This window comes from Haematobia irritans, chromosome 3 (genome assembly GCF_050003625.1).
Source record: "Haematobia irritans isolate KBUSLIRL chromosome 3, ASM5000362v1, whole genome shotgun sequence".
NCBI classification, from domain to species: Eukaryota; Metazoa; Arthropoda; class Insecta; order Diptera; family Muscidae; genus Haematobia; species Haematobia irritans.
In genome coordinates this window covers 226585562-226611573 of record NC_134399.1, presented here as the reverse complement: position 1 = coordinate 226611573, position 26012 = coordinate 226585562, and the positions used below count along the sequence as shown (strand labels likewise).

The 26012-nt window shown below is 31.9% G+C and overlaps 1 protein-coding gene across 7 annotated transcripts in view; it reads right to left on the bottom strand.

Annotated features, from left to right (window-relative positions):
- The window catches only part of gce (germ cell-expressed bHLH-PAS), a 77239-nt gene that overhangs the window by 42139 nt on the left and 9088 nt on the right, over window positions 1-26012 (bottom strand). Inside the window, exon 2 of one of the 7 annotated variants that reach the window (XM_075298201.1) lies at window positions 21361-21418. The exons of the other annotated variants lie outside the window; for them this stretch is intronic. The gene's annotated coding sequence lies outside the window, so the exon portion shown is untranslated. The remainder of the gene's footprint in view (window positions 1-21360; window positions 21419-26012) is intronic. 7 annotated transcript variants of the gene reach the window in all.

Genomic DNA, 26012 nt, shown 5'->3' with positions numbered 1-26012 from the left:
CAGCCGGACAGACGGACGGACGGACATGGTTAGATCGACTCAGAATTTCACCACGACCCAGAATATATATACTTTATGGGGTCTTAGAGCAATATTTCGATGTGTTACAAACGGAATGACAAAGTTAATATACCCCCATCCTATGGTGGAGTGTATAAAAACGTACACCGTTAAATCGATGCTAAATATATCTGGGTTTAATTGCAAAAAACAAAAATGTTGTTTATAGTTCAATTTTATTACATTTTTATCAAAATTTCCCAAAGTCAACAAGACATTTTTACATTTATCCCATAAACCTGATTTTTTTCTGTATATGTACTAAGCCAGTTAGCTAGATTAATTATTCTGTTTGGTCTGTTTGTTTGTTTGTTTTTAACTTCTCTCCATTAACCATCTTATTATCTTAGCATTTAGTTTTGTTTAGACAAAATAGGTGTTTCAAAATTTACGAGAGGTATTGAAACATGTGGTAAAAGTTTAGCAAAACTCGTTTTCTATCTTTAACCATATTTGATTAACCATCTGCTGTCCGCTGGCTAAACCCTGGGGGGGTTTTGTTATAAATTATAAACGGCTAAAGATTATCATTAAAATCTAATACAGGTTTGCTGGAGTGAAGAGATAGAAAGGTCCGCATACCGCATACGATTTACAAATGATTAAAAATCGCCAAAAGAAATTACATACAAAGGGAAGACTGCCAACACCACAATTATTACATAGTCGATGGTGGGATGAGGAAGCTTACAATATTCCAGGCATCATTTGTCTTCTTTTTAATATTTTGGAGATCTTTGGACAAAGCCAAAAAGGAAATTTCTGCGGTCATTACACTGAACTACAAACAGATAAAACTTGACATTGTTCTTTCCCTCCCGCTGCTCAAAATTTGGAATTGAATCGTTTTAAAAACGATGACTTATGTGCTAAAATCGGTCGATACACTGTTAACAATATTGATTTAACAAAAAATTAAGGAACCTATAGTTTAGTTCATAAAACATAAACAATCCTAACGATGAATTCCCTTAAAAATAGAGAAACTCGCATTAAGTGTGAGTTAAAAAAAGTTCAAAGGAATAAAAAGTTTCACCCGACATAAATGTGTCACGCTTATTTTAAAAATGTAGCACAAAAAGAAAAAGTAAAAAATATTTAAATTAATTCGTAAAGACTGACGTAAAATTCTTATTGTACTTCGGTTTTAAACGATCTATAACAAATTTAATGCTATCGGATTAATGGTGGAAATATCCCCAGAAAATCCTCAAACAACGACTTTATTCCCAGCCTAATGTCCAGATCCCCAAAGTCAAAATAAATCCCCAGCCACGAGAAAAAGTCTCCAGTTTCGGGAAAAATCCCCTAATCTGACAACACTGACCGGTATTACTGAGAGAGGATAATCCACCAATGAAAAACATTTTGGTGCCTGTCACAACTGCAACACTGTTGTTAAACAATTAAGAGTATGAAAAAAGAATCATTAACAAAATTTACTACATTTTAAACATTAAGGCCGGTACTCTGTTCGGTTTTCGCGTTGAAACACGATAAAAAACCAAAAAATGCGAAAAACTAGCGAAATTTTTTCCATTTGTGGTACTTTGTTTTTTTTCGAGTTGAAAAACTGACTTTTATAGCATGGCGCCATTTGCACTGTGAATTAAGAAATAATTTATTTATTAAAACTATTTGTGTAGGTTTATAACGCAAACACGGGTCATATTTTTGTTCCGGATATACAAAGGATCACAGGAGCAGCTCAAGGTAAAATAAAATGTTAATTTTGTAATAACAAACAGCAACCACCCACTTAATTCCATATCGCTCACTGTTAAAAAGCGCTCCCTATTACCTAAATAAACACCGCTTTCTATGTGCGAAATAATGGTTTCTATAAAATTTTATCGCAAGGATTAACATAGTACCGGCCTTTACGCTGAAAAAATAGTGAACCCATTAAGAAGAAAAAATGTTTTTTAATTATATTATGGATGTTTTTATTATATTCGACCTGTATTTAGATTTTCCAATTGATAATTGTTGATAAAAACGTGCTCGAGGTCTGTATGATTAATTTTTATTTATTCAATATTTCGTCTTTTCATTGAAAGACTTCATCGGGAAAATTTTTGAAATGAACAAAAATAATACAACAACTGTAAAAATTAATCATAATTAATCATACAGACCTCGAGTTCGTTTTTATCAACAATTATCAATTGGAAAATGTTTATTAATTTTAGAAAATTAAGATTATTTTTAGAAAATTTTAACAAAATAGTATTACAAACGCCGACATTACGCCGATATCACAAAAGTAAGTAAATATTTCTCGACAAATTTGAGAAAATTTATTAGACATAAATATTTTTTTACTTATATTTAGATGGGTATTAAGTTCGAGTTTAGTCGCTAAAATCGCCATTTTTTCACGATTACTTTTCTTTAATAATCCATTTTAAGGAATACACAATTTTTGAAAATTTGCTTTGGGCTATAGTTATAACGAAATCTGCAACAAATATGTATAATTTTATGCCTTTTTTTACTGATTTAGTTTTCACTTTAGTAAAAAAAAGACGATTTTAGCGGCTAAACTCGAACTTAATACTCACCTTATTAAAGAGAGTTTTGTAGTTTGAAGGAAAACTTGTAGTTCAAAATTGCAAGAATGTCTTTAGTGCCATACGAAGTTCAAGATGGGCGCATTTGTAGTAAAATTTACAAATTTAAATAAATAATGAACTATTTTGTGAGAAGAACGAATTTAGAAATTTTTTATGCTTCATTTGTGTATAATTTTTTCATGGATTTTAGTTCATTTAACTAACGTACGTAAAAAATAGAAAATGTTAAGAAAACGTCTCCTAGTTTTAAACGCTTTTTAGCTTTATAGCCAATATACAAAATGTCAACCAACTTAAAGGCAATTTCACTAATTTTGAAGATTTTTTTCCGAAGTATTAAAGTCAATTTAACACTTAACTACACGCTCACAAAAAATCGCTTCTGTAACATATACTCCCAAACATATTTTGCTTCAAGCATATATATTTTTGGGTATTGCCCAAACATTTATATGTTTGATCTCTTCCAATATATAATATGTTTGAAAGCATATTGGTCTAAACAATAAATGTTTGGGTAGTCTAAGTTCTAAACATTTTGTATTTTTGCATCTAAATTCAATAATGTTGTCTTCCAAAAAACAATATGTTATTATGTGAACATATAATATGTTTGGAAGCATTTTGCACCCAAAAATATTATATGCTTAAAAAAAATTCTCCCAAACAATATTGTGCTCAAAATTTTATTTATTTATTTATATATTTACAATCATAATGAATTATGAGAATAAACAGGTAATATAGGTGCTAACAACATAGGTTTTCGACCTGAATGCTCACAATTTTGTTTCTGCCCAATTGTATATTCCCCCACATCTTTCTCACTTCCACGAGATTTTTTAGTTCTTAGCACCTTTTTCTGTAATACAAACATTGTAGAAGAAATTATTCAATTGTATGATTTTTTTTATTTTAATTTTACCTTTTGCCGGACGGGGATTCGAACAGCGGCCCACACAGTTTGTAAGGATCAAAGAAGTAGCTGATCAATTGCCCAAGGAAAAATAAAATGTTAATTTAACAAGCAACAACCACCAACTTAATTCAATATCGCTCCAAGCTACTAAACACATATATGTTTATAGACTATTTCTAAATTAATATATGTTTGCATCCAAGCATATTATATTTACAAACATTTTATGTCCCAAACATAATATGTTCTAACATATTAACATATATGTCCCAAACATGTTATGCTAGTTTATGAACATTATATGCTTGCACTCAAAAATATTGTGTTGAAAAATTTGTGTTCCAAACATATAATGTTTATAGCCAAACATATGAAAAACAGTTTTTTTCATCCGTGTATAAGGACAAAACGACTTCATTGAAAACTTTATCGTCTTTTGGACAAGAAAAAAACTTTATATCAGAGAAATGCGTCTTCTACATCCTCCAAAAAAATCTGAAAATTCCCTGGTCTAACGAAAAAAACAAATTTTTTGTCAAAATTCGTTTTTATTATTCAACATAGTTCTGTTCAAGAGCGATACAACGATTATAACGACCTTCCAATTTTTTGATACCATTTTGGAAGTACTCCTTCGGTTTTGCCTCAAAATAGGCCTCAGTTTCGGCGATCACCTCTTCATTGCAGCCAAATGTTTTCCCTGCGAGCATCCTTTTGAGGTCTGAGAACAAGAAAAAGTCGCTGGGGCCAGATCTGGAGAATACGGTGGGTGGGGAAGCAATTCGAAGCCCAATTCATGAATTTTTGCCACCGTTCTCAATGACTTGTGACGGAAAAACTCGGTGTATTATGAGTTAACAGCTGCAAACGCCGCTCAGAATCATCAACACGTTGTTGTTTTTGGTCAAATGTGAGCTCGCGCGGCACCCATTTTGCACAGAGCTTCCGCACTGAAAAAAATATTGTCGTGAGGTCAAAGATTTCATGTCTTTAAAATACGAATGCAAATTTTCCTTAGTATAGAAGACGCATTTCTCTAGTATAAAGTTTTTTTTCCTTGACCAAAGGTCGATAAACTTTTCAATGAAGTCGTATTGTCCTTATAATTAAGTGATTTGATTTAAAAATGGATATCATAACATGAAAGAAAAAATGTTTGGGCTAAGGTCAACTTTAATAATTCAGAAAAAATCTTTAAATTTAATGAAATTGTCTTTAAATTTGTTGTCTTTTTGCATCTTGACTACAAAGCAAAAAATCGTTCAAATATAGGACATGTTTTTCAACACTTTATTTTTAAGACGTTTTTTACTTGAAACACAGCATAATTTCTACTAGAAGTCGAGTCCTAATTTGGAAAATAAAGTCGTCGTTAACTTGTTTTTAAAGGACTTTGATAGCATATGAAGAAAAAAAGGTGAACAATTTAAATTTGCTTCCTAGAAGCAAGTACACAAAATCCGATTTTAAAAGAGAATTGTGTCTTAAAAGTACCCTTACTTGTATTATCCGCTTCTTTGGCTCGGAATCAATACCAATTTTTTTAAAGTAAAGACAAAATCTTTGGAACCGAGTATGCTTTTTTTTTCAGTGCGCATATCCAAATATTGATGAATGATATGACCAGCACGTTCCTTTGATATGTTTAAGGCCTCTGCTATCTCGATCAACTTCATTTTACGGTCATTCAAAATCATTTAGTGGATTTTTTTGATGTTTTCGTCGGTAACCACCTCTTTCGGGCGTCCACTGCGTTCACCGTCCTCCGTGCTCATTTGACCACGCTTGAATTTTGCATACCAATCAATTATTGTTGATTTCCCTGGGGCAGAGTCCGGAAACTCATTGTCAAGCCAAGCTTTTGCTTCCACCGTATTTTTTCCCTTCAGAAAACAGTATTTTATCAAAACACTAACTTCCTTTTTTTCCATTTTTCCATTTTTTTTTTCACAATAACAAAAGTTACTTCACAAAAGACGCACAAACTAATTGACTTACAGACGTCAAATTTTGACACGCATCATTTGAAGGTTGGTACTATATAAAAATAATATGCATTTAATACTAGCGACGCCATCTATGTGTCAGACCGGGAACTTATCAGCCAACCTGTTATACTCCCAAACACATTCTGCTTTTCAGAATTTATCCAAACAAAATATTGTTTGTATTGTTCAATCATATTATTTATCCCCTCAGGCATATATATTTTTAAGGTGCCAATTGGTTACTTCCATTTGTCTACTTGCAGCAAAATACACATACTTCTGGTGGACTACAAATAAAAAAATTTTATACTCCAAATATTTATTTATAAAAATAATATAAAAGTCAATAAGCAATCACGAACATTCACGTTTTACATATTCCTTAGTGTTGCACTTTTAGCTTCACTGTGTTGATGGCTTTCGTTATCTCTCTCATTCGCCATTTTTAGTTTTTCTTTATACTATCGGTTTCTCTTTCTAAACACATATATGTTTATAGACATATACACATTTATATTTAAAACAAAAATGTTATGTCCCAAGCATAATATGTTCTAATATGTTAATATATATGTCCCAAATATGTTATGCTAGTTTATGAACATTATAGGCTTGTACTTAAAAATAATGTGCTAAAAATTTGACATCTAAACATATAATTTTTACACCGAAACATATGAAAAACAGTATTTTTTTTTTGAGTCCTGCTAAGCAAAATTCGCATTCGTATTTTAAGGACATGAATTCTTTGGCTTCACGACAATATTTTTTTTTAGTGTGTTCAGAGTCCAACATAGGCTTTTTTCTCTTATACAATTTAAAATTTTATTTATTTTTTATATGGAATTAAGGGCAGTTAATCTACAGCATTATTTTCGTTGTCCTAAATTAAGCGGTCTTATTCCCATGTGTGTAAAGATAAATTCGAATTTATTGTGTAATGGCAACAGTGCCCTAAGCCGAGACAAAAACCAGCTCTTTCAAAACAATTTAATTTTTTTAAATTCGAATTTAATTTTTCAACTTCGAATTTAAATTTACAATTTTATAATTTTTTTTTTTACTCAGTGCTAGTTGAAAGGGAATGAAATTTTTTTCAAACCAAGAGAAGGAGTTAATTTTTTAATGATGTTCGCATACATCAATGTTCAAAGTAAAAGTCTAATTAGCCACTTTTAACGTTCATCCATTGAGTTGAATGGATTGCAAATATACAGAGTGAATACTCGTTTAATTCCTACAACAATAGCAATGCCAATAAAAATTAAAACAATAAGATGTGTTAACATCTACAACGATGATTGTGGCATTTTAACCCTTTTTGCAAGCAAAAACAAAAAAGCGCAAAAACAAAACAATAAATTAGCACTGAGACGAATTCTTTTGAACTTGTTAATTCATTTTTACGTGTTCGTTCATGTTTTTTCGCATTTTTTTTTATTTTAATATTTTATTTTATATTTGCGTGCACATTTGCAAATTCAAGATTGTTAGAAGATTGTCTCTTTGGGTATTGGGCAACAACAACAAAATGTCTCTCATTTTAGAAAATTTCCCAGAGTTCTTTCATGTTTGTTTTTTGTTTTTGTATTTTGTTCTTCAAGCTGGTGTTGTCATGGTGATCACATCTCATCGTCCCTATAATACATCTCCTGTTCCATATTCGGGGAATTTGTTAATGATGCTCACTTTATTTATTATATACATATGCATGTGTGTGTGTTCTATACACACACACATACACACTTGTACAAAGTTTACATTACATACGAATATTGAATGTATTCAAATGTATATCAATAGAAAGAGAAATACTTGTAGATACCAAATATACACCCTTACCAACCAACGCATCACTGCCCCCGTTGAAATAGAAATATTTGGGATTCGCCTAAATTAATTAGAATTGAGGTCTTAGCAAAGACTCGTACTCAAATTTTATAGAATTTCCAGAAATAGAATACACACTTCAATCAAAAGCTATATAGTCTGTCTGGTAAGAAAAGAAAGAAAAAAATCGTTATTGCACTACGACTCTTGAAGGCAGTTAAGTAATTATATATTTTTATATTTACAATATTGTTTATTAGCTGGTTAATTCGTGAATCGTTATATTGCGTTTCTTATGGCAATAGGCATAAATTTCGTGAGTGTCTCGAATAAGTACTACATAACTAGCTGCAATGTACACTAGGACACTGTCTTATCCAATAGAAACATAAGTCTTAGACTTGAAGATATGGGGTCCATTCGATTATTTTAATATTTTTATTTGTTGTTGTTTTTTTTTTTTTTTTTTTTGAGAAGTCTAAGAAAATGTATGTAAAGCGTTCTCCAATAAAAGGTGCTGTTTTTTTATTGAAAAAAAAGTTCATTTTATGAGATAAATGATAGGAGGTCTATTTTACAGTAAAAAGGATGATATGCTGTTAATGATGAAAAAGCTAGGTCAATTTCAGGACATCCAATTTACACTTTACTTGAACACGAAGCATCGAAAAGACAATTTAAATGTTTGTGATATAATCGTAATATGATTCCAAGGCATAATATTCTAACTAACAGGTTGGCTGAAAAGTCCCCGGTCTGACACATAGATGGCGTCGCTAGTATTAAATGCATATTTTTTTATATAGTACCAACCTTCAAATGATGCGTGTCAAAATTTGACGTCTGTAAGTCAATTAGTTTGTGAGATAGAGCGTCTTTTGTGAAGCAACTTTTGTTATTGGGAAAAAAGGAATTTCGTGTTTTGATAAAATACAGTTTTCTGAAGGGAAAAAATACGGTGGAAGCAAAAATTTGGCTTGATAATAAGTTTCCGGGCTCTGCCCCAGGGAAATCAACAATAATTGATTGGTATGGTGGTGAAATAAGCACGGAGGACGGTGAACGCAGTGGACGCCCGAAAGGTGGTGGTGGTTACCGACGAAAACATCAAAAAATCCACAAAATGATTTTGAATAACCGTAAAATAAAGTTGATCGAGATAGCAGAGGCCTTAAAGATATCAAAGGAACGTCTTCGTCATATCATTCATCAATATTTGGATATGTGGAAGCTCTATGCAAAATGGGTGCCGCGCGAGCTCACATTTGACCAAAAACAACAACGTGTTTATGATTCTGAGCGGCGTTTGCAGCTGTTAACTCGTAACACACCCGAGTTTTTCCGTCGATATTTAACAATGGATGAAACATGGCTCCATCACTACACTACTGGGTCCAATCGACAGTCGGCTGAGTGGACAGCGAACGGTGAACCGAAGCGTGGAAAGGCTCAAAAGTCCGCTGGCAAAGTAATGGCCTCTGTTTTTTGGGATGCGTATGGAATAATTTTTATTGATTATCTTTAGAACGGAAAAAACATCAACAGTGACTATTATATGGCGTTATTGGAAGAAGAAAAAAAGTGTTGTTCCACCAAGACAACGCACCGTGCCGCAAGTCATTGAGAACGATGGCAAAAATTCATGAATTGGGCTTCGAATTGCTTCCCCACCCACCGTATTCTCCAGATCTGGCCCCCAGCGACTTTTTCTTGTTCTCAGACCTCAAAAGGATGCTCGCAGGGAAAAAATTAGGCTGCAATGAAGAGGTGATCGCCGAAACTGAGGCCTATTTTGAGGCAAAACCGAAGGAGTACTACCAAAATGGTATCAAAAAATTGGAAGATCATTATAATCGTTGTATCGCTCTTGAAGGGAACTATGTTTAATAATAAAAACGAATTTTGACAAAAAAAAATGTTAGACCGGGGACTTATCAGCCAACCTGTTACTTGTCGAGATGTGGCCATATGAGTGAAAATCGGGTGAAAGATATATGTGGGAACTATATCTAAATGTGAACCGATTGCAATCAAATTATGCACTTTTTTTACAACAATATCAGTTGTATTCTTTTTGCAAAAATTAAAGCAGATCAGGGAAAACCTCTGGCTTCTGGATCCATATATATCGGAATTACATCTTAATCTGAATCGATTTCTTCCAAAATCAATAGGGTTCTTGTCTGACCCAAAATAGATACTTGTACTAAATTTTAAATTAATTGGAACAAAACTGCGACCTTGACTTTGATTAGAGATATAGAGATCCCAAAAATTTCGAAATTATTTTTCAACAAATTCAAGAAAATGTATTAGACATAAATATTTGTTTTCATTTGCTAAAGAAAACTTTGAAGTTTGCAAGAAACCATGTGAGTTGAAAATAGTTCATGATATTTAAAAATTTTAAGAAATTCTGATCTTTTTTGTGGAAGACAAGAATTTATTAAATAGTTATGCTTCATTTGTATATAATTGTTCCTCCTTTTTTAGTTAATTTAACCCACGTACATGAAAAAGTATTAAAGTCAAGAAAACTTTCTCAAAATTTAACAATTTCATGATGTAATAAATAATAATTTAGCTTTATCGTATATACCATAGGATTTAGCTTTATCGTATATACCATAGGATGAAAGACACTGTCACGGTACTTACAAAGGACTGTGTAAAAGACAATGGAACAGATATATAACCACAAGTAACAATATTTGTTATATAATTATGAAACTGTGATGTTAAACAGGAACGCGGTTTAGCCCATCCTAAATGAATTCGTAAAATCTTATTGTTCTTCGGTTTTACACGATCTCTAACAAATTTAATACTATCTGATTAATGGTGGAAACATCCCCAGGAAATCCCCAAACAACGACTTTATCCCCATCCAAATCCCCAGACCCCCAAAATAAAGACAATATCCCCAACCACGAAAAAATCCCCACTTTGGGGAAAAATCCCCACTTTGGGGAAAAATCCCCTAATCTGACAACACTGGACATGACAAGATCAGGGCTGGTCCTGAGCAATATTGGCAAAAACACTATGTGCCTATCTTGTCTCCTCCTGTCTTGTAACCCCTATTCCACAGTATGGCGCAGGGGATAAATACCCAGAAAAAAGCGTCGCCAAAAAAGTAGTGAAAATGTTCTGGAAATGTTGGAAAAATGTTCTGAAAATGTTGGATCCGGAACTGATGCCAAATTGACGCAGAAGCGATGAATTTAACATGGGCTTGTCATAGGACGGATGTCCACCATTTCAACAGCCGCTGCACTGAATTTGCATCACTTCTTAAGGTGTGAGGTGAATTCAGTGTTTTGGATGTGAATTAATAAATTTTGTGATATTTTGACAAATAAATAATTTTTAAAACTATTTATGATTTTTAATGCATTATAACGTTTGTCTGGAACGTTTGTCATCAAATATTTTCAAAAATTCACAATTTTTCTAGAAAGGATTTAACATTTTTTTCGGCTAAATTTAAATAATTTGTATCATTTTATTAATTCTTAATCTGTTTTTAACCTATTTGAAACAAAACAAATAAATTCCCCATTAAAAATATGAAAAAAAACGAGTATGCGGTTAAAATAAAGAACATCTTTTGCCGGACATTTTTGGAAGTTCTTTTAAAGTTATGCCTTGAGAAGAACTTCCAAGTTCTTTTGCTGGGTAGTAGCAAGTATACACCAAGCAAAAAATGGAGCACTATTTCAGCAGCAATGTAAGGGAGAGAGACAGTACCAACTGCTTACAAAACAAACGAATCAGTGCCTACACTGAAGAAAAAAACATGCTCGGTTCCAAAGATGTTGTATTGAATCCGAGCCAAAGAAGCGGAGAATATAAATAAGGATACTTTCAAGAAACAACTCTCTTCTAAATTTGGGTTTTGTGTACTTGCTTCTAGGAAGAAAATTTTAATTTTTCGTGTTTCAGCTTGTTTTCTTCATATGCTATGCAAAGTCCTTTAAAAACGATTTAACGACAACTTTATTTTCCAAATTCAGATTCGACTTCCAGTAAAAATTAGCTATGTTTCAAGTAAAAATGTCTTTAAAATAAAGTGTCGAAAAACGTCTCCTATATTTGAACGATTTTTTGCTTTGTAATTAAGATGCAAAAAGATAACAAATTCAAAGACAATTTCATTAACTTTAAAGTATTTTTCTGAATGTCAAGTTGACCTTGGCCAAAAAATGTTTTCTTTCATGTTATGATACCCATTTTTAAGTCAAATCACTTAATAATAAGGACAATAAAGGGTGATACGGTCAAAATTTGGTCAAGGGAAATCGGTGAAATCGTTTATTTAAAAAATCAAATTACATTTCTTTTTCAAGTTCAATTAGTATAAAATTCAGGAAAAATATTCAGTTAGGCTTTCGCTTTTCCAAATCCGAATTGCCGGGCCTCACGCTTGACACCTGCCATCCGATTTTGTACAGCCACCTTGTCCACCTTCTTCGCCGCAGAAAGCCAGTTTGCCTTGAACTGCTGCTCGTCCTTAGCAGTTTTTTTTTTGGTCTTCTTTAGGTTCCGCTTGACAATAGCCCAGTATTTCTCAATTGGGCGGAGCTCTGGCATGTTGGGAGGGTTCTTGCCCTTGGGAACCACCTGCACGTTGTTGGCGGCGTACCACTCCATGGCCTTTTTACCATAATGGCAAGATACCAAATCCGGCCAAAACAGTACGGAACAACCGTGTTTCTTCAGGAAAGGCAGCAGACGTTTATTCAAACACTCTTTCACGTAAATTTTTTGGTTGACAGTCCCGGAAGCTATGAAAATGCTGCTTTTCAAGCCACAGGTACAGATGGCTTGCCAAACCAGATATTTCTTTGCGAACTTTGACAGTTTTATGTGCTTGAAAATATCTGCTACGTTTCCCCTTCCTTTTGCCGTATAAAACTCCTGTCCCGGAAGCTGCTTGTAGTCGGCTTTGACGTAGGTTTCGTCGTCCATTACCACGCAGTCAAACTTCGTCAGCATCGTCGTGTACAGCCTCCGGGATCGCGCTTTGGCCGTCGTATTTTGTTTATCATTTGGAGTCACTACCTTCTTGTAAGTCGATAGTCCGGCTCGTTTTTTGGCTGGATGCACGGTTGTAGACGATACACCCAGCTTATTTGCGGCATCTCGGATAGAGAGGTTAGGGTTTCGCTTGAAACTACCGGCAACTCTCTTTGTCGTCTCAGCGGCTTCCGGTTTTCGATTTCCCCCCGATCCAGACTTCCTGGCTGTCGACAAACGTTCCCCAAACACTTTAATTACATTTGTAACGGTTGATTTGGCAACTTTTAGCGATTTTGCCAGCTTTGCGTGCGAGTAGCTTGGATTTTCGCGATGCTCGAGCAAAATTTTGATACGCTGCTCTTCTTGCTTGGACGGCATTTTGACAACTGAAGAGTGAATTCCAAAATCAAAATAGGAGCAACATTCTACACACACACACCTTCAAAATGAGGGGTGTTCAGGTTTTTTAAATGCAAAATTGAAAGAAATACGTCAAGTTTATATTGACCAAATTTTGACCGTATCACCCTTTACGACTTCATTGAAATGTTTATCGACTTTTGGACAAGGAAACAAACTTTATATTAGAGAAATGCGTCTTCTATGCTAAGCAAAATTTGCATTCGTATTTTAAAGACATGAAATCTTGGACCTCACGACAATATTTTTTTTCAGTGTACTTAAATGTATCCCGAAAGGCGCATCTAATCTCTTACTGCTGAAGTATTTTTTGCTGGGATGTCTCAAAATTTTAAAATTCCATGACCGGACAAATAAGTTGAATATAAACTAGAGCATAAGAAGATTTTCGTACGATTCCCAAAAACAGTAACAGAACAGGCTGAAATAGCCATGATTTGGCGGCAATGATTTCTTTACATTTAGTTAATTTTTTCTTAAGGGAAGGTCAAAATCATTTACTTCAAGGAAACTATTCCCTCATTGCAGTCGAATACATTGGTATGGAATTACCCATAACTTTAATGGTTTATTTCTCACAATCACGCGGTATTTTTTCATATATTTCTTATTTCTTCTGTTGCTTTTATTTTGCTTGACCAAGAGGTTCCTTTCTTTTTTTTTTTTGCTAATTTGTGGTTTACAACCAGAGGTAATACTATGCGTACAGACCACATACATGTCAGTACCAACTTCGTTCCCAAATAACAGATTTCTGATGAGTTTCAATTTATGGCCTTAGGCATTTCCTACTAGAAGGTTATCATTTCTTTCTGTGTACATTGATAATGACGATTATGGCAGACAACAGTTTCTTAACAATATTGCTACGTTGTTTTTAATTTGCATTGTTTTGTTATATTTTATTATTTGTGAATTGTTGTAGTTCTTAATGTTGTTGTTGTTTTTTCACTTTTAATTATTTAAGAATCAAAAGACAACAATCTCCCCATAAACCGGTTGAATCAAGAAAGTAATACGTATTAAGTATAAAAGTCGATTGTATATTCCATCACATACTCGCATATATACATCGACTCCATTTCGGTTACAGTCGCTCTCCCATATACTTGCAAATGTCTCAGATTTAATGAAATTATTCCAGATCTTCATGTATACCTGTAGATATATATATGTAAGGTTCTGTTGGTTTTACATTGCAATATCAAGTGGTTGGTGTCGTTGGACTTTCTGCTATCATTTAGGAAAATAAGACCAGACAGACCATCGACCCCAATCTCATGATCACAATACAGACAAGTCTTTTTGCTATTGCCGCTTTTATTTTTTTTTTAATAAAATGAATGAATGAGTCTCTATCCCCAGATCAGAATAATTAAATTGACTTGGTCAGTTTTCAATTTCTTTTTTGTTTTTGTGTTGGTCCAAATATAAGAATAGAGTGGTTATTATTTTGCTTATTTCATTTCTTTCGATATGAAGATGTTGCGATTGGTACATATTGGGCTGTATTTAATCATAGCCACTCGAAGATTTTTGTTAATGTATCAATAATACTGGCGTTATTGTGGCAGGAAAGTGTGGGTATTTTGGTCATTTTTGTCCAAATCTGAAAAACATGTTTATGTGAGAGCTATAGGTAAATCTGTTAATTATATATATATATATATATATATATATATATATATATATATATATATATATATATATATATATATATATATATATATATATATATATATATATATATATATATATATATATATATATATATATATATATATATATATATATATATATATATATATATATATATACGAAAAATATAAATGGTAGATTTTATACTGTTTGGTAAATTGTCTATAGAAATAAAATATTGACAACATTTTCTATAGAAATATTGGCAAAATATACACAAATAAAATTTGGACAAAATTTTCTATACAAATAAAATTTGGACAACATTTTCTATTGAAACAAAATTTTCCTAAGTAAATTTTTTTGTTTGGTAGTTTTTTAGTTTTGCATTATCTCCAGATTTTGGTAGATTATTTTTTGGCTCGGTTGGCAACCGTGCTTAGGGGCCGACCCTGAGACACCCCTGTAGGAATGTCTCGAACTCACTCAAAATCAAACTAACTTTTTACTAACTAATTTGAGGCGACTTTAAGCTAACTCATTATTTATGCAGTCTTGAGTCAGTTGAATTTTTCCCAAACTCACTTTTTCTCGATCAGCAATGAGTTACCTTTTTACTCACTCTACACGCACAGAAAAACCATGTTTGGACATGGTTGCCGCATCCATTTAATGCTTATCTAGAGCATGTAATTGTCTTTGTAAAAATAGTTTTCGAGCGGAGAAAAATGTATGGTGGCAATAAGCATTTGAATGGTTCTCAAATACCGCAAACATGTTTTATCATTTAAATGATAGAATTTGAAACCATTAAATGGTCGGGAAAATCATGTTCCTGACCATTCCATTTTTTTACTTTTTTAGAGGGAAAAAAGTATTTTTATAGGTTGAGTATAGACATGTCTAGAACTATTACATGGCCATAAAGACAATTTAAATTTTTTTTCGTGAATATTTAATTTTTTAACTTTTTTGCAGCGAAAAGAATTTTATAAAAACATTGACCAGGTACACACGATTTTCATTTTGCACGTCAGTCGTGTGTTGATTGTTTCTTGGAATGGACGAAGAATACGGATTTTTTGTGTTTTGTGCTAATTTATTTAAGTGGCACGTGGTTTTATGTGACCACAAAAAAAGGAAAGTGTAATTGAAAAAATGTACCTGTTTTTTGTACTGCATTTTGCTATATGGTATCATTTATTTTTATTTGCAGTTATATGATGTCTGCGTTTGTACATTTGATGAGCACGATGTAAATATGGAATAATTACTTATTGTTGAGATTGAAATAAAATAGAGTGTGTAAAAATATATGATGTTTGCTTGAACGGCATTATAAATACAAATAAACAATTAATTAGTTTATAAATAAATAAAAACCAATAAATAAAATTAATTTTGTGTGTTTCTTTTCTCAAGTGGCGTCCTTTTTTCGACGATAAAAAAAGTTTTTTCATAAAGATCAAAACATTTTAGGTTGTGACCATGTTCATTTAACTAGGAGAAAAACATTTTTAATGAATACCATAACATTTTAAATTGTGACCATTGTCTTTTCATTCAAACAAAATTCTTTTTATCAATATAATAACATTTTAGATGAGGACAATTATATTTTTCTTAGAACCATGTTCACTGAGCCAACATGGTTGCAGGTTAAAATGTTACATGGTCGCCGCAAAAATAGCTCCTATCATATTATTTTGCTCTTCGAATATGATTGTGACAATCATGTTTCTTCTCTGCGTGTAAGCTGATGCATATTTAAGTGAAGTAAAGTCATGGAAACAATTCAAATAAACAAACAAAAAATATGTATTGGCTTCTATAACTGTCAATTTGGATTTGGCTTTTTATATTTGTTTCAATTTAGCTTCTATTTTCAGAGAACTTTTGTAATTTTTTGTCACGGTTAGCGGTAAGTAGCATAGAAATGCATAATTCAAACGCAATTTAATAATTAAACTTTCCTTATTTCCACTAGAACCCATCATTATCAGTGAAGGAATAAATGGAAACTTCGAATAAAAGTGTTAAATGGCTGTTTGAGGACGAAGATATTGGGAAATACACTTAAGCCTTTTGGACCTCCCTGACGAATGCCACTTCCATTCAGTGTGCGTCATTACAAAAGTAGGTACAACTCCGAGTTAAACGAGAAAATTAACATAACACTCAAACTCAAGACAAGATGAACTCAACTTATCCGAATTTTTACTTAGGTTATATTTTATTTACTGTAAAATAATTTAAAAAAAATCTGAATTGTTATTATTTTTTAATTAATTCGAAATAAAATGAATCAAAAATAATAAAACAAAAACAAAATATTTTATTATCCACAAAGAGCTCACCATAAACTAATCAGTTAAGAGCTAACTCATAGTATGCTCATATATTATCAGCCTAAAGCTAACTCACTTTGAGCTAACTTTTGGTTAGCTGAAGCTTATGCAGGTTTGAGCGAGGACTGACTCGTTCCAATGACAACACGTGTTAAAACTGAATAGGATTTTACATGGGAAATGAGTTAGGATTTGAGTCACCTGTGACTCAGTTATGACTAACAATTTATTAACTTAAAGTCACCTCAATTTCCTACAGGGGTGGCACAGGGTATAAAAATATATTTTTATAATGGAAGAGAGATCTCTTCGTCATTTTAAATTCTCACTGTAAAATGTAGAACGCAAAATAAATTTACTTCTATTCGAAACAAAGTACATTTTTTTCTACGAATTAAAAGCAATTAAATTCGCATAATTTTGCAATTGTTCCCAATGCTCTATGAAAAATTACAAACAATTAGATATTCATAACTCTGGAAGAAAACAAGATATTTTTTGCAAAGGTAATGGACTTTAAACTTCAATGAAATGCAAGTCATTTAATTTATGTAAATAAATTTATTGATGTTTTAAGCAGACTTTTTTTCAGACATATTAAAATAAATTTATATTAATTTTTTTTTTGAACTTAATCTTTAAAGGCATATTTACGATAAATCATGATATTGCTAATTTAATTCCCAAGGTTATTCATTTTGACAGTATTCTTGTCATAAGAATACATCTAAATCTATTATAGTATTGATGTTGGGAACTTTTGAAAACTTAACAAGTATATACGGCCGTAAGTTCGGCCAGGCCGAATCTTATGTACCCTCCACCAAGGATTGCATAGAAACTAAAGACTGTCATCCACAATGGATATACTTGGGTTGCGGTAACACTTGCCGATGGCAAGGTATCTTAACACTTCTTACCACCGTGTCTTCAATTGTAAGTCCATATATTAAACAAAAAAGGCCGATTAAATACGTAAATAATTCAGTTTGACAAAATTTTCTAAAGAAATAAAATTTTGACAAAATTTTCTAAAGAAATAAAATTTTGACAAAATTTTCTAAAGAAATACAATTTTGACAAAATTTTCTATAGCAGTAAAATTTGAAAAAAATTTCTATAGAAATAAAATTTTAACAAAATTTTTTATAGAAATAAAATTTTGACAAAATTTTCTATAGCAATAAAATTTGACAAAATTTTTCTACAGAAATAAAATTTTGACAAAATTTTCTATAGAAATAAAATCTTGACACAATTTTGTGTAGTAACAAAATTTTGACAAAATTTTTTTATAGAAATACAATTTTGACAAAATTTTCTATAGAAATAAAATTTTGGTACATTATTTTTGGGGATCGGCTATATATAACTATAGACCGATATGGACCAATTTTGGCATGTTTGTTAGCGGTTATATACTAGCGCAATGTACCAAATTTCACCACGTACCAAATTTCAATCGGGTAAAATTTGAAAAAATTTTCTATAGAAATAAAATTTTAACAAAATTTTTTATAGAAATAAAATTTTGACAAAATTTTCTATAGCAATAAAATTTGACAAAATTTTTCTACAGAAATAAAATTTTGACAAAATTTTCTATAGAAATAAAATCTTGACACAATTTTGTGTAGTAACAAAATTTTGACAAAATTTTTTTATAGAAATACAATTTTGACAAAATTTTCTATAGAAATAAAATTTTGGTACATTATTTTTGGGGATCGGCTATATATATCTATAGACCGATATGGACCAATTTTGGCATGTTTGTTAGCGGTTATATACTAGCGCAATGTACCAAATTTCACCACGTACCAAATTTCAATCGGGTCGGATGAATTTTACTCCTCCAACAGCTACGGAGATCAAATCTGGGGATCGGTTTAAATGGGCGTTATATATAATTAAGACCGGTATGGACCAATTTTTGCATGGTTGTTAGAGACCATATACTAACACCACGTACCAACTTTCAACCGGATCGGGCGAATTTTGCTCTTCCAAGGGGCTCCGGAGGTCAAATCTGGGGATCGGTTTATATGGGGGCTACATATAATTATGGACCGATATGGACCAATTCCTGCATGGTCGTAAGAGACCATATACTAACACCACGAACCAAATTTCAAGAGACCCTACTTATCCAGCAAAAAAAAATTGGAAGTTCTTCCAAACGCACAACTTTAAAAGCACTTCCAGAAGATGCACTCCCAATGATGTTCTTTATTTTAAATACCCAGGAAGTTATTTTTATTAAAATTTTTGTAACTTCCCTTCAGTTTTTCTGTTGCCAATTGACCCCTTTTTGCAAGCAATTGGAATTTTATACCGGTCATGGGACTGGTTGTATTTAGCCAATTGGTAGCCACTTCATGAATTTGTCTCTAGACCACAATGAACCCATCCCCTATCCGGTTCAAATGTCTCTATCACAGGGTTAATTAACACATTTCTGGCCCTTTTGCATCTATAACAGGGACAGTTATATTTTTAGATGTTTTTTTTCAGTTATATTTTCCCTACATTTGTTCATTTTCTACCAATATCACAAATATTTAAATTGACGTTTCAACGCTGGGTGTTCAATGGCGTATGTGGCTGAATGCGTTAAGGCGTTCTGTTATGCTGCCAGTAAACCCAGGTTCAAAACCTGGCCGGAGCGAAAAAGTTTTTCAAATTGTAAAAATTAGATAAAATAACATAAGACAAATAAAAAAAACATTGATAGAAATAAGAAGTTAAATTGGTGGAAAAATTTGTTTTTTTAGAACTGTCTCTCTAACATGTCTATTTGAACTGGTTAATTGGTGGGTTGAAAACAACCGGTTAAAGGATTGGTTTGTAGGTATCTATGTGGGGGTAAATTGACCCTTCCTATGACAACCCCATGTTAATTTCACCGGTCACCTAACCAGTTAAAGGACCTGTACCGGCTATAAAGGACAGGTGAATCGACCGGTTTGGGACCAGTCCCAAGAACTGAAGGGTTGGTTTTTTCATATTTTAATGGGTAATTTTAACTTTTTTTGTTTCAAATAGGTTAAAAACTGAGTAAAAAATCATAAAATGGTACAAATCATTTAAATATTGTCGAAAAAAATGCTAAATTCAATCTGAAAAAATTGCGAATTTTTGAAAATATTTGATGCCAAACGTTCCACACAAGCGTAAGAATGCATTAAAACTCATAAAGAAATTTTAAAAATTATTTATTTGTCAAAATATTCTAAAATTTCTTAGTTTACATCCAAAACATTGAATTCGGATCACACCTAAAGAAGTGATGCAAATTCAGTGCAACGGCATGTCATGATTAAAAATTATCAAATCACTTTTATTGTAGAACGACTCCTGATGAAGCAATTCAATGTAATTGCGAAATATTGAAAAACAAAGAAACCAATACATACAAAAAACGATCTCAAGCTTGATTAATTATTTTCTATTGGAAAAAAGAAAGATCGAATAAAACCAAAATTTCTAACTAAGGACATATTTATCTAATTCATAGAAACATTTTATATTTTAAAAAATTTTTTACTAATTCCTTCTTTTCTTTTTATACCACTCTATCAATTATTTACAAATCGTAATTTTAGTAATGATCTACCCGGATCATGTTTAGAAATTTTTGTTTGGTTTTTATGCACTTAACTCATTTATATGTCGATTAACTGAATATGGTTATATCGACTTCAACTCAATCATGAAGCATTAACACTTGAGTTATATTATGTTTGTGTACTCATTATGAATTATTTTGGAGAACAAATCAAATCCATACATATTTTTCAAAAAAATCTCAGACAATTTGTATTTTGAAAAAATATTCATACAGTAATAAGCATTATGTTATTTATTGGTCTATGTTTTACACTGAACAAAATATTGTCATGAGGTCAAAGATTTCATGCCTATAAAATACGAATGCAAATTTTGCTTAGCATAAAGGACGCATTTCTCTAATATAAAGTTTTTTCCTTGTCCAAAAGTCGATAAACTTTTCAATGAAGTCGTATTGTCCTTATAATTAAGTGATTTCACTTAAAAATGGGTATCATAACATGAAAGAAAAAATGTTTGGGCTAAGGTCTACTTGACTTTAATAATTCAGAAAAATTCTTTAAATTTAATGAAATTGTCTTTAAAGTTGTTGTCTTTTTGCATCTTGACTACAAAGCAAAAAATCTTTCAAATATAGGACATGTTTTCCAACACTTTATTTTAAAGAAGTTTTTTACTTCAAACATAGCATAATTTCTACTGGAAGTCGATTCTTAATTTGAAAAATAAAGTTGTCGTTAACTCGTTTTTAAATGGTCTTTGATAGCATATGAAGAAAAAAGCTGAAAAAGCGAAAAATTAAAATTTGCTTCCTAGAAGCAAGTACACAAAATCCAAATTTAAAAGAGAATTGTGTCTTAAAAGTATCCTTACTTGTATTCTCCGCTTCTTTGGCTCGGAATCAATACCAAAGTAAAGACAAAATCTTTGGAACCGGGCATGCTTTTTTTTCAGTGTAAGGCTCAAAGTTTTTACTTCATAATATTTACATATGCGCAAATAGTGAACAAATTATGGATCCTCTCGTTGATTTTAGTTAAATTAGAGCTAGAAATGAGAAAAAAGTTTTATAAAAATTAAGTAGACAATTTTACTAAATTCGAAAATCGTAAAATTGAAAAAAATAGAGAATTTTACTTAAAACTTGAAGATTTTTGTGTATATGCAAAACATTTTATTAACAGTTTATCGAAGAAATTTGTATTGTATAAAGTAGACTTGACGTTTTCTTTAACTTTTTTGTATATGGGAGTTTTCCTTTAAACTTAGGATACTAATCTTAACAAGTTTTGCAACCTTTCATTAAAAGTAAAACAATGACAATATTTCATTTTTAATTGTAAGTTCCGCAGAATTTTAGCTAAAATTCCCTTTTTTCCTTTCTGTAATCAAACTTCAACTAAAATATTTTTTAGAGACCCTTGGGAGAAGGTCTATTTTAGTTGTTTACTTATTTTACGTGAAGGTATAACAGAAATCGCTGGTGCTACATAGTATGCCTTGAAATATGTTTGGCCATCGATCAATTCATAACATTTGTCATGTGTGAGAATTTTCCACAGAATACGCATTATTGTCAAACATTTCCTGACCACTTAATATATGCCGGCATCTACATATCGAATCTTTTTTTGGTAACTGAGAAACGAAAAAATCTCTATCTTTTATCACTTTCATTTCTTTGTGGATGATTCAACCTACGATATATAGATATAGAATGGTTCAAAGTGAATCTTGTGAAGGTATACGTAATCAGTATTGGCCCTCAAGAAGCAATCAACTTATTTTGAATTTTGTTAAACATATCGCGCACATGATTAATGTGTAAATTAGATTGAATTAAATTATATTTTTTTCCATTTTTTACGAGAAAATATAGTTTTTCAATATATTGTCAATCTCTGAAGTCCAATTAAAGCAGAAAAATGAAGTAATTCCTTGCGGGGTCGCTCTAATTAAAAATACGTGCTAATATTGCAAAAGAAAATAAAACATAAGTGTGTTTGCATATGAAACTGCCATGACATGCAAAAGTGAACAAGTAATGGTTAAAAATGCAAGTAAACGCATACCAAAGTTTTTTACTACCCGTACGTCACGAACAAAGTGCGTTACTTAGTTTTCCCATATTTTAATATTTATTTTAAATTATAACAATTAAACATAAAAATTATGAGCATTAAAAGAAAATACAAAACTATGATATTACAAACATACACTCCAAAAATAGGTTACTTGGATCCAAAGATTTTGACCTTCCTTTAAGGATTTTGGTATTTGGATTTATTACAATGGATTTGCATTTATCACAATGGACTGAATAGTCTAAGTGTCTACATATCAGGCTACATCGGGCTGCCACCTAACCTAAGGATTTTGGTATTGATTCAGAGCCAAAGATGCGGGTTCTTTAAAATAAGGAAATTTGTTTGCGACCTATCTGGCTTTAAGTCTAGGATCTATAAAATTAAAATTAGGATACAGATCTCATTTATCGAAATTTCATTCTATTTTTCCGGTATATTAATAAAGCTATTCACGTTATAAAAAATGCCAGTTTAAAAATCCAAATTATGATGGATACTTCGAAGTAAAAATATTTTTTTTTAATTCAAAAAAATGTCAATGTATGGTTTTAAGCTGAAATCAAAAAAACAACAACAATGATTAAAGAACAAAAACCCAAAGATAATAAAAGAGGAAGATGGGAGATTGGCTTGCGTCATACCAAATGTTGCATTTACCAGATTAGTTTAATACATGTTTGTAATCTTGTAGCTGTTTTTCGTTTTTATTTTTTAAATGAAAAATTTAATTTTCTTAATTAAACAATGTTAAATTTTAGGCAACAACAAAACAAATTACATTTTCCCCTGTATGGAAATTTATTTCGTGCTCTTAATTTCTTTTTATTTGCATTTTAAAGCTATGTCAATACTTGTCGTATACGCGTTTGGTTCGAGTATTCAACTAATGTGGTAAATGGTTTGATGTGCTCAGTAGCCAATCTCCCATCTTCCTCTTTTATTATCTTTGCAAAAACCAACAATAACAAAACAAAACGAATGAAAGAAAGAAGAGGAAGTACGCTCAAAATAAAACCCAGACAACTTCATTCAAATCGATGATTCGACGGTGGCAAAAGAAAAGAGAGATGTTTGTACGAATTTATTTCGGCAAAAGCCGGCTATCAATATAAAACCTTTTTTCGGAGGGTTCAAGTGTGGTTTATTGTTGGGTTTAATGAACTGCCTGAATTTATTTTAATAATTGGTTGATAGTTTTGCTGCAAGTAGAGGATGCTGATGAGGAATGTGGTAATTCCGAAACGTGCGTCCATCCAACCATCTTGCAGTCTATAGGGCTTTGCCCAAATAAATTTGACAAATATTCTTTTCCTCTGTTGGTTAAGCTACACTTGTAGTTTAGTCAATGTATGGTTTTAAGCTGAAATCAAAAAACAACAACAATGATTAAAGAACAAAAACCAACAATAACAAAACAAAACGAATGAAAAAAGAAAAACTTGAAACCAAAGATGCAAAATCCTCAAAATAAGTCTTAGCCTATATTTGAAGCGTTTTTATTCTAAATCAAAGGATTCAATATTTCAGTTAATTGAAGGACGACTTCTTTAAATCAAAACTGTGTTTCTTTACTTTAAGGGAAATTTGCCTTAGTTTAAAGACATGCAACTTTATCGAAGGGAGGCACATTTTCAAAATGTGTGTCCTAAATTTAATGAAAAAATTTTTGAAGCTTAGATTATAAATTTCTTTTAATTAAAATTGCATTATTTTAAAGAAATTTGTCCTTAATCTTGTGTAAATTGCGCATGCCCCTAAAATTGAGGCTGCGTAATCTTTAACATGTAGAAAATATTTTTTTTTTTTTGATGTAGATATGCTCTTTAGGATTTTTTTTATTAATAAATTAGAGTAATCAATATCAGATCAATATTTTGAAATCCTGGGATTCAGGGATTTATAGTACACAATCCCAAATGGCATCTCTAGTTCGGAGTTTTAACTTGTAAAATAATTAAATTAAAACCCAGCAAAAAAAAATTGAAAGTTGTTCTAAAGGCACAATTTTTAAAGGTTTTCGAAATATGTTTTTCCCAAAGATGTTGTTTATTTTAACTACACAGGAAGCTCTTTTAATTCAATTTTTTTAACACCCCTTTTTTCATGTTATAAATGGATAATTTTTAACCTATTTTTTTCAAATAGATTAAAAACAGAGTAAAAATTAATGAAATGGTACTTTTTATTCAAAACTTGGTCTTGCATTAAAAATCATAAAAAATTATAAAATGTACTTATTTTGCAAAATATCCCCAGAAAAAAAATTCCAAAACAGTAGTTTGAATCCCCAATTTGTGATCCGGAAGTAGTACAAACTTGGATCACCTCCAATGAATTTAAATGGGCTTGTCACAGGACGGAAATACTCCATTTTTGGATTGCTTTAGAAGTTGTGTCTTAGAAGTTTGAATGAAGAAATTTAAAAAACTAAACAACAATTTTTTCCAATTTCATTTTTATTTTATTTTATTTTATTTTATTTTATTTTATTTGTATACCCTCCACCATAGGATGGGGGGTATATTAACTTTGTCATTCCGTTTGTAACACATCGAAATATTGTTCTAAGACCCCATAAAGTATATATATTCTGGGTCGTGGTGAAATTCTGAGTCGATCTGAGCATGTCCGTCCGTCCGTCTGTTGAAATCACGCTAACTTCCGAACGAAACAAGCTATCGACTTGAAACTTGGCACAAGTAGTTGTTATTGATCTTGGTCGGATGGTATTGCAAATGGGCCATATCGGTCCACTTTTACGTATAGCCCCCATATAAACGGATCCCCAAATGTGGCTTGCGAGGCCTCTAAGAGAAGCAAATTTCATCCGATCCGGCTGAAATTTGGTACATGATGTTAGTATATGATCTCTACCAATCATGCAAAAATTGGTTCACATCGGTCCATAATTATATGTCCCATTTATAAACCGACCCCCCCGATTTGGCTTGCGGAGCCTCTAAGAGAAGCAAATTTCATCCGATCCGGCTGAAATTTGGTACATGGTGTTAGTATATGGTCTCTAACAACTGATCACCAGATTTGACCTCCGGAGCCACTTGGAAGACCAAAATTCATCTGACTCAGTTGAAATTTGGTACGTGATGTTAATATATGGCCTCAAACACCCATGCAAAAATTGGTCGTTATCGGTCCATAATTATGTATAGGCCCCATATAAACCGATCCCCAGATTTGACCTCCGGAGCACCTTGGAGAGCAAAATTCTTCCCATTCGGTTGAAATTTGGTACGTGATGTTAGTATAGGGTATCAAACAACCATGCAGGAATTGGTTCTTATCAGTCCATAATAATATATAGCTCCCATATAAACCGATCCCCAGATTTGACCTCCGGTGCCTTTTGGAGAAGCAAAATTCATCCGATCTGGTTGAAATTTGGTACGTAGTGGTAGTATATGATATTTAACAACCATGTAAGTTGAAATTTGTGGATGACAGTCTTTCGTAGAAGTTTCTACGCAATCCATGGTGGAGGGTACATAAGATTCGGCCTGGCCGAACTTACGGCCGTATATACTTGTCTTTTTATC